We start from the raw sequence: 10,384 nt of genomic DNA, 5'->3' as shown, positions 1-10,384 counted from the left end.
GTTCTAGCCTTTGATGTTTCTCCTGTTTCCATTTCTCATATGGTCAAGTTTATTCATAGTTTCTCATCTGTCTGGGTTTACACTACATGTGTTTTATTTGATTAGATTTTTCTCCTACAATTAGCCTCATTCACTTTAACATTCGGGTTGAGTTGATTTTAGCTTAGCGTCCCTTTCAGCAGTGAGGCTATATGAGACGTGGACCTACTGATTAACATGGAATCCGAATCACATGAGCTCCCGTCGGAAATCCAACCCGGGTCTCCCGCGCCAAAGGCGCGTACGCTAACCGCTTAGCCATGAGGGAGCTCCACTTTAACATTCGGTTTCTCTCCAGTATCATACACGACACTTAAACATTTTTCTTTTTCTTGCCGAACTATCAGTAAATTATGGCTAGAGTAGATTTCTCTCCTGCGTGTCTTCTTCACTTATTTTTGACTATGTTTCTCTCCAGTGATATTACACGATCTATTTAGTGCCACTGCTTTTGCCGAACTATCAGTGAATAGTTAAGCACTAGAATATTTCTCTCCTGCTTATCTTTTTTACTATTGTTTCTAGATTTCACACTTGTTTTATATCGTTTTGTATTTAATAATTCAGTCAGGTTTATATTGTTACTTACGACTATTTCCACTACTACTTACTAACATACTTAGTATTAGAATATATTATAACAAGAAGTTCTGAATATATTGAATAATTGGGGATATATTATAGATTAAATATGTGAGCACAGAATTTTACTACAGGTTATACCATCCTACTTTTCATTAACACCTATCACCAGTAAATTAACAGATCTTCATGGCTTCTTATTACTCTTTTGGTACTTTTGTATTCTTATTACCTTAATTTGAAACATGAAACTATTTTCGACAGTAGTTCCACTATCATATTAGCCTGTGTTCCACAAACATTCAGAATGATACCTTCCTTGCTTCGGTAGCAGCGAAAGTCTCAACTATATTATCAAAATCCAAAGTGGATGCTATATTTCATTTTCGATAGGAAGAATGGCCAGTTTCGTGAGTCTTTCTTGACTCATTATGGAGCTCAAGTATGATTTTATCAATTTCATTTTGCTGAAAGACCTTTCACATGATGTGACAGATACGGGCAGTGTTGTGAAAATCTGAAAAGCAGTTGCCAAACTTTAGTAAACTTCAAGCTCCATTGAAGATACATATTTCAGTATGCATTGTGCAGAAAAGTCAAGTTGTTCTTTAGCTTTCTGAGCACACCTTGGTAAACGGATTATATCCTTACAATCCTGAAATAATTCTACGCCATACAGATCATTCAGGGAGAACAAAGCCAAATCAGAGAAACATTCTTTTAGCCTTTCCTTGCTCTCATCGTCTAGCTGCTGCACAAAATTGGTCATAGAACACAGGAATCCAAATCTGTCGTTCAGGTCATGCATCTGAGTAAAATTGTCAAACATTTGTTGTCTCATCTTATCTAGAATTTCATTGAAGAGCGCTTCACTTTGGTCTGTGCAGTCAGAGATTCATCCTTTGCTTCTTCTACAGGCATACATCTCCTTCTCCTACTGCGTGTACGCAGAGTTATGTTCCATTCTCTGCAACTTCCTTCAGCTGCGGATATGATTTCCTCATCAATGGTGTCAACCAGACTCTGTAACTGAACAAGGGTTTGATTGAAACTCATATCCTGATATTAAAGGCAATTTTGGACCCAATCTACATATGAAAGAACTGCAGACCAGAAATACAATAAAGCGATGAAGTTACATGACTGGATGCTTGCAAGAAGACCAGCGTCTCCTCTAGTATCAAGCGTTTCAGTCGAAGTGTCACGCAATTCTTCCAACACATCAATTGCTTCATCCAACTGACTACAAAGTGCCTTCACAGCTTCTGCTTTTGAACTCCATCTGGCGTCACTTTCATGTTTCAGACCAATCTTTACGCGGTTGTGCAGCATATTCCATCAGTGAGTAGATCTAGAGAAGAATACAAACATTCCATTGCTCCAAACAAAGTGACCGCCAGAACGTTAACGTGCGAAGCATGTACGCCACAAAGTTCAATTAATTTTTGTTACAAGAAACGAAAATGGACAAAGGACTTATATTTCTTATCAAAGCTTGAACTCCAGAATATTACCTGGCCATTGTAGCCTGATTATCATAAGACTGGCCTCTGCAGTCTTAATATCAATCCTATCACGTTGAAGTTTCTTCAGCATTTCAGCAGAAATACTCTCAGCAATCTTTCCTTCGGCAGAGATGAAATCAATAAATGCTTCCAGAACTTGAATAGAATCACGCTGTGTCAACAAATCGAATGATTTATAACAACTGTTCTAAATGAGAACAATCAGGAGTTGAATTAAATATTATGCTGATGTATTTTGAATATTTGAATTTTGAACACTTGTTTTCTTATTGAACATTTTTTTTTTCACTCTAAATTTTTGGGCTGAAATGTAAATTCATAAGTCAAAAATAAATTGCAAAAATGGGGAAACCAATTAAGCAAAAGGATTTCGCTCGCTGAAAATTCAACTTGTAAAGAACAAAAGAAAAAGAACAGAAGGAAAATAAGTGAATCAGCGACTATAGCGTCTCCACCAAAGAGATTTTAGTTAGCAACATAATGCTAATATCCTAATAAAGCATTATGTACATTGATCCCTCCTTTCTGCCCTTCTCTTGAACTAATAAATAAATAAATAAATGATATTTTAGGAAGCAGGCTAGCAGACGGGGCCAAATTATGCTCATGATAAGAGTTACAATGTAAACAACATAATATACTGACTTTCTTTTATTATAATCGACACTCAGCTTTAAATTTCTCTGAGGTTATTGAACAGAGTGAAACTTTTATTCATATTTTAATCCACATACATTGTTTTCTTTAAATTTCTTTGGACCCCCAAGAGAGTGAAACTTTAATTTTATTTATTTTCCACCAGCATTAAGCTTTTTTCTTAATTTTTTTGGAGAGGGGGAAAGAGAGGGAAACGTTTGTTTTATTATTTTTTCACCTAGATTCAGCCTTTTCCTTTAAATTCCTTTTGGGGCCCCCAAGAGCGTGAAACGTTTACTTTATCTACTTTTCACCTATATTCAGAGTTTTTTTTCCTTTAAATTTCTTTCAGAGCCTCCACGATAGAGATGCAAAAAAGCCGGCTTTTTTGAATCGATGGTTTTTTTCACATAAAAAGCCGGCTTTTTTGGGAAAAAAACGAGAATTTTGGAAATTTTGGCTTTTTTCAACTTCATGATTTTTCTATCTAAATAGCTTTCTTATAGTATATTCTATAGTTAGATAAGAATTCCATGACCTGAATGTGATATTTCGCTCTGAAATTCACCATCAAGATGGATGGAGCACATGTTTTACGAATTAAAGCTAACATGAAGAATGTAGTATTTGAGGGTAATTTTAGAGGCTATTTAACTTTATTTTAACTTTTGAGTTATCGACATCTTTTTTCTTCTCTAGTTTGTCATCCGTGTTTCATTTCTAAGAGCTTTTAGTACTCTAGCTTCTAGCGCAAAAGTTAAACTTGCCCGTTTTTCTATTTATCCGTCAAAGCGTACGTTTTTCAATATATCCGTCAAACCGTACTTCCACATTTCTGTTATACTGTAGCTGTGAAGTGATTTAGCAATAATTTTCCGGACACAACCTTGAATACCAATTTATACAAATAATCAGTAGCGGATTTAGAAAAGTACTTTAGGAGGGTTTTTTTCTGATTGTTTCGTTTCCTAAAAAGTCCTAATTTTATTTGGGAAGTGCTTGAAGTTTATGAGTACAGGCATAACTAATATTTCGTTTCGTTTATATGTTTAGCAATAATCTTCCGGATACAACTTTAAAAATCATTTTATACTGAGAATCAGTGGCGGATTTAGAAAAGTATTTTGGGAAGGGTTTCTTACTAATGTTTAGTTTTTTTAAACATTCGTAATTTTTATTTGACGGGAGCTTAAAGTTTATGAGTAAAGGCATAAATAATTGATATTTCGTTTGTTGCAGACATTCCGTAACTTTGGGGAACGGGCTTCAGTCCGAAAGACCGCCCCCCTAACCTTCGCAAAACCGTCACTGCTGGTAATTAGTAATAATAACGATTTAAAAACAATAAAAAAGGAAGTCGCCCAACTCAGAGTACACGCACTATTTCTACATTCACAGATGGAATGAAGAAAAGCTCTGTCAGAATGGTCGAATGCTGGTTGAATCCCGGACTTCCCGATAGAAGCGCAAAAGCTAATCACTCAGTCATGTTTGTTGTGCAGTTGTATTTAGCTTAACTTAAATATATTCCGTAGTCTTTTTTTTTTTGGCGGGGGGGGGGGGAGTTCCGTAATGATATGTTGAATCCCTCTTGTTAAAAATTCAGAAAACTTGAGGATTGGGTAAACTGTGATGGTGGTTCTATAAAACTTAACTGTAGAATTTCAAGAATATACAGAACCAAAAACTCTAGATGTGCAGCCTTTAAGTGTATCATATAAATCTAAGTATTTCTCTTATGTTTTATTTTAATTTTATTTTGTTTCAAAAAGAGGGTATGGAATATTTTGAAGTAAAAATACTACATACTATTTTGCTAGTTATTTGTGTATTCTTTAAAAAGAAGTGTTTACTTTTAGGGTTGGCTGATTTACACCAACTTTTTTTTTTTTTTTTTTTTTAATAACTGGTTTAAACCACAAAAATAAAAAGAACGAAAAATGCGAATCGTGTGAACTTCATGGTAACGTTTCCAGATATCAAACCACCTGCAATAGTTTTATTTCCCTTTCAGCTTTTAATCAAGGTGTCCCATGTTCAATTCTCGGTCGAACCACAATCCTTCTTTCATGCGTAACCCAAGTAGCGGTTCGGATGTCAGTTTAAGCGAAAGTCTTCTCCTTGATAACCTCGGTATTTCGTAAGGATGTTAAGCCTAAATATACGAAACAAACCAAATTGTATATTTCTACATGCCTAAATGCGTGTTTTATAAAGAAGCCAATATTGCTTAAATATATTGATAGAAATTGGCAAAATTTATCGATTGCCTACGTAGCTTCCAACATTAGCTTGGATTGGACTTTCAATGATATCTACGTACCGGTACTAAATTTGTAATTTAATACCTCAGTTTTAGCGTACTGATTATGGTACGTTGACCTTTAAATTTTACATGCAAAGCAATAACAGGATTTTCCCGTTATTGTGTTACATTTCAAGTAATGACGGGATTTTCCCAATGGCTAGGGCGGGAGATTCTCAACTTAAGAAATTTACTGACCGCACTTCTTTAAGCTTATGGGAGTTCTTCCGGCATAACCCCGCTGTTGCATAATAACATCAAGGCGAAACAAACTTAAGCTATTTCTGTGAATATGTAATATAAATACATAAAGCAAAAAATCTAAGTCAAAAAAGCCTGGTTTAAACCAAAAAAGCCTGGTTTAAACATCCTCCAAAAAACGGGTTTTTGGCATTTTCAAAAACAACCACGGTTCTTGCCAATTCTGCTTACTTTTGTATATAGGAGGTTAAAAAATTCTTATTATATACATTGGTTAATCCTGTGGAATTCATAATGTAAATATGTTGAAGAAAAATTGTTTGGAATATTTTTTCGAAATTCATAGTTTATTTTCGATGTTTTATATTATTATCAGCATCAACCACTAATTAAATGACTTTTTGTGTTATAGAGAAGCGATACAAAGTCTGTTTTATCAATTTAAAGCAGTATTTTGAAAAAAGCCCAAAATTTCCGAAGCAAAAAAGCAAAGCAGAAAAAACCGAGTTTTTTTCCAAAAAAAGCCGTTTTTTTTCCGAGCCCTTGCATCTCTACTCCACGATAATGAAACTTTTATTTTATTTATTTTTAATCTACATTCAGTTTTCTTTTTCTTTAAATTTCTTTGCAGATCCCCAAGAGAGTGAGGCCCGAAGCTATAGCTTGTTTAGCTTATACGGAAGTCCATCACCAATTAGCTTTATTAGACATATATTTCTGTTGTTTCATCCGTTATTTGAGATACTATTGATTGACAATTAATTTCGTTTACTTTTAGAAAAGGTGTGAATTATAAAACTTGGCAGCCCTAATGCGTCTCATGCTAACAAGGTTCCTTAGTAATTATTTTATTTACCTACCGTCGGGGGCCCCTACACAGTGGGGCCCGGGGCGGGGTCACCGCTCGTCCCGCTCTTATGCCGCCACTGCTCACCTCAGTCAATTTTTTCTTCCAATATTTCGCGTGTGATGCTCATCTCTAATGCTCATCTTCAGGAATACCTGCCTGCAATGAGTACTTGCCCCTGCCCTGAGTAATTGTTTAATCAGGGATGTCAGGATTAGGACTACGTACCGATGAATTAAAAGTAATCGGATGGAAAAACTAATAGCACAAATGAATCAGTTAATGCAAAAAGGGCTTCAGTCAAACAAACTTAGTTTTGAGAAAAATAAGAATTAACATTGCAGTTTTGGAACTATAACATCAAAATGAACCATTTTTTTTTCGTGTAGATAACAATTACTTTAATCAAATGCTGTATAGGAAAACCATTTTTGTGCTCATCGTCATAAAAAAAAAAAAAATGGTTTCTGCTGTGGATTGAAGGCCTTCTTTCATGTAAATTATAGACGAAGCTCTGTATGCATGTAATTTTATATAGTTGTTACTTTTTTGCTCTTTTTTAAACACAAAGCTGTGTTAATACTTTTTTTTTTTTATTTATTTACCAAGTTCCAGACGTTGCAGGTCTACCAACCGAAACGGACGAAATCAATAGCTATTGCCACTAACATATAAAACAAATATAATTCTCCGTGCAGAAAGGGTTTCAGTCACCGACTCAAGCCCATGCTACCTAGAATAATCGAAGTTCACATCTGTTCATAAAATTTCAAACTACTGAAACTAAAGCTCCTTATGCACAGAAACATAGGTGTACCCAATAGGAACAAAAATCCGATGTCAACTCAATTTCGCTATTTTGACTGAAGCCTTTTTTTGTATAAACTAATTCAAATAATCAAAATTATAAAGTAAGTATGGAGCGTGCTACCCTAGGACATAGATACATACATAACCACAAGTATCGTGAAAAATTCGTAATATTATTAAATTAACACTGTTAAGATGCACGTGCCTGTGCACATACACAAATACACACCAAAAACGAAAGCAAAGATCGTGTTATAAGAAAAGAATATAAGCCGTTGTATATCTCTAACGATATGTGTTCAGGTGTTCAAGATGTATTATTACTTTGTAAGTTGATGGCTTTTATAAGTGACAATTTTAAGATGAAATCAGGGGTGTCATCTTAAATAAGTGTAAAATATTTTCAACAACTAAGAATAATATAGCTATACCGGTAAGTTCCCACTTTCATTTCTTCACCTTTTATAAAAAAATAAAATGATAATCAAACAATAATATTAAAACCTCTCTACGTAATATATTGTATAGTATTTATAAAATACTACGTAATAAAGTAGTTCATGTTTTCGATAGAATATATCATTATCAAGAAATGCATTTTCAAATAAATGGTGAAGCTGGAGAGAACTGGTCTAGATTGCATGAAGATGGAAAAGAAAAATTAGTGTGTTGCGAATATGCTGTTATTGATATATTTAGCGATGTTAGCTGGGAAGTGTTTCAGAGGTACTGGATTTAGTAGAAAGTGCTTCTTTTCTGTGACTGAACCCTAGTTAAGTTACATTATAAAATTATTAGATATTCGGGTGTTTATTTGTCTAATACTATAGTGGTTTCTTGTGAGAGATACTGTGCTCATGTTTAATTGGTGTTATGGGTGTAGAGCCTTTGAAGAGGGTTTTAAGAGCTTGTATAAAAATGTCAGTTGGGTTTCAAACCATGCATTTGCAGACGCTGGCGTCGTTAGCTCTTAAATATTGGGAGGTGGGGAGATATGCTACATTTCACATGCAGAAGTCATTTTTAACTTGCATACTGTGATTTGGTTTGGTTTAAATTGATAGAATAAATTTAATGACTTAGAAAACAACACTCAAAGAAAACGATATGTTCTGAAATAATATTAACCCCCTTTTCCTCGAAATAAAATTCTATGTTCGCCTCTGCAAGTTCGTATAATCTCCAAGGCCTACCACAATAATTCTACAAATTTGGCTGTTTTCCTGAAAAATAAATCATGGCAAAATAATGTATATTCAATAAATAATTATCAGTGAACTTACTAAAAGACCGAAAAGACAAGCGGCGGTCAATTAAGCCATCAATTTCATTTCTTAGTGGCAAGTACTAAATTGAGTCTTGCATTCTTAGAAACAAAAATTGCAGCAATATTTTTGTAGACAACACTCTCTAAAAGGTCTTTATGAGGATAACAAACCGCCACATGATTTAGTATTTAGTCTAGTCTGGATTATAGTAGAATGCAAATTGTGTTTTCAAGCAGTTTGTTTCACAGCTTGAATCCGGTAAAATCAACAACAATCGAAGAGGTTTACCTACATTTGAAACATATTTCTTCAAGGCTAATGACATGAAAAGCAATGATTTTAATCTTTAGAAACAATCTTAAAACTAAATCTAAATACAATGTGCACATTTCTTGATATAACTTTAGTTTACCACAATTCTTCCCCGTTAGTAACACATTTCCCATCATTAGAGATTACTTAGTTACTGCTGGTAGAATTTGTTTTAATCTTAAAAGAGCTGAATCAATCATCTCGTAGTATTTTTCTTTTATAGTAGTCTTCCTTAGATTTATGTGCATGTACAAGTTGAAGTTCTGTAAGTTTTTCAGTGGTTTCTTTAGACTTGGAATTGTTACCTTAAGAAAATAAAGTTCACATTTTTTTCCTCGCAATTTGCAAATGCCGCAAAAGTAATAGTCAACAGTTCTTTCTTGAGATGTTCTATTCAGCAATTCAAGAACCATCAGCCAAGAGAAATAACTCAATTTTCGAAATTCTGAAGCAAACCACTAACTTTCTCGTACTTACCTTCAACCATTTTTCCAGAGTTTATTGTATTATTTCATATTTTCTTCATTTACAGCTTCATCAATCTAATATTTTCTACACAGTTACCATCTTGGACATAGAAGATATATCTTCGAAATATTTGCCAAGGAACCACATGTATTCTGTTCCTGATATGATAAAATTTACTTTTGCTTTGGAAGACTGCCTGAACATATTGTCAAGTTCGTTTATCCATTGCTTTGAGATTTTGACTGTGTATGGTGCATCAACACTACGCTTCATAATTAAACTGACACAGTAGGAAAGTGCAGATAAAGTGCTAGTGTCTGTTTTTCTATAATTAGAGACTGAAGACATTTTCTTTAGAACACTCATATTGCCAGCCCCCATCGTAAATTTATTCTCGTAACTTTGACATTAGGTAGTTAAATTTGTAATAAAACATCTTCAATAATGGATCCTGTAGCTTTATTAGTTATTGCCGTAGCTCTGTAAAATCTGGTTAACTTTGTTCACAACTTAATAGTACTACATGCTATTTTATCAAAATTTATTTCCGTTTATTTGCGAATACAAGATTAAATTAAGTTCGTGCATGTATATACATTTAAATTAAACTCAAGCTGTTGCAACTTGCCAATCAACATTACTGTCTAATAAATAAGCAAGTATTACGAAGAAGGAACGTACTACCAGTAAAATACTGGTCAGTTGGCGATCTTAGACATGACACTGAAGGTAATTAAGTGAGACATGTCTCCCCATTCCCTTCTAACCTTCCCTGTATTCGTACGTGAAATTTCTTCAGAAATATTACTGATTTTTTATCTCTTCAGGTGTTTCTATTTAAATTTGTGAATAGTTGGGAATCAAATGAGGCTAGGTCTGATGAATAGAGTGGGTGATTTAAGGTTTCAAATCATAATGTAGACAATTTATCCATTGGAACATTGCACTTGTGAGGGGGATCCATTGTTATGAAGGTAGACAACTTTTCGGAACAATTTTGTAGGGCGTTTCTTCTTCAGCTCTGACTGAAGTCGATCTTGTAATAGCTAGACTACACTTAGAGCATAGTGAGCCTCGATTATGATGTTACCTCGTTGTAAATAATCAACAAAGACGACCTTATCCTAATCCCAGAAAACACTAACAAGAACTTTTGAACTGGACTTTTGCATCCAAAACTTGGCTTCGGGGAACCACTGTGACGCCACTGTTTTGATTGTTCTATTGTCTCTGGATCAAACAAATAGATCTTGCGTGACCAAACGTGCACTGAAATTAGTGGCATCCTGCTCTGTGGCTCGAAACGTCTCAGCAAGCAAGTACCCTTGCATGTTTTAGGTCTGCATGCAGACATTTGGGCACCCACTCGGTGGAAAGTTTTCTGATGTCA

This window comes from Thermobia domestica, chromosome 11 (genome assembly GCF_964235325.1).
Source record: "Thermobia domestica chromosome 11, izTheDome1.hap1.1, whole genome shotgun sequence".
In the NCBI taxonomy this organism is placed as follows: domain Eukaryota; kingdom Metazoa; phylum Arthropoda; class Insecta; order Zygentoma; family Lepismatidae; genus Thermobia; species Thermobia domestica.
Note: the sequence above shows the minus strand (reverse complement) of the source record.